Below are 498 nucleotides of genomic sequence, written 5' to 3' on the forward strand. Positions count from 1 at the left end.
CAAGTCCCCGCCTCCTCACCCGCTTCTCCGCCGGGCGAGGGCGCTCAGTGCCCGGCAGGGGCAACCGAGGGAACCGGGAGGCGGCCCTTGGAGAGCCGAAGAGCATGAAGTGGCACTGAGGGGAGAGGGGGCGGTTGTTGCCAATGGCGGGGAAATTTAATGGCTCTGAGAACAGTTAATGACCAGACCCGTAGTTATTGCCAAGAGTGGCACTTGGCATTTTGGGGTAGTTGGCACACTATAAACCCCGAGGGAGGGGGCGCTGGTACTCAGGAGGGCACTTGAGTCTGAGGCGCAGCGGGCTCCGTAGGAACAGTTTGGGGTAGTTTTTGCTCTAAAAGTGAAGTTGGGGTCGAGGACGAGGCATTGAGAGAGGCAGTGGAGGCGCGTAAGGAGTGTCCGTCGCGGGATGGGGTTTCGGGGACTTGGAGGGCGGACAACCCAGGCGAGGAGGGGTAGACTCCAGGCTGCGCTGGAGGGGGCGGGGGATTCCGCTGC

General features: G+C 62.2%; 1 protein-coding gene across 2 annotated transcripts in view; it reads left to right on the plus strand.

Moving 5' to 3' along the window:
* The window catches only part of RARG (retinoic acid receptor gamma), a 20,074-nt gene that overhangs the window by 9,114 nt on the left and 10,462 nt on the right, over window positions 1–498 (plus strand). The window lies entirely within an intron of this gene.

Source organism: Myotis davidii, unplaced genomic scaffold (assembly GCF_000327345.1).
Source record: "Myotis davidii unplaced genomic scaffold, ASM32734v1 scaffold233, whole genome shotgun sequence".
NCBI classification, from domain to species: Eukaryota; Metazoa; Chordata; class Mammalia; order Chiroptera; family Vespertilionidae; genus Myotis; species Myotis davidii.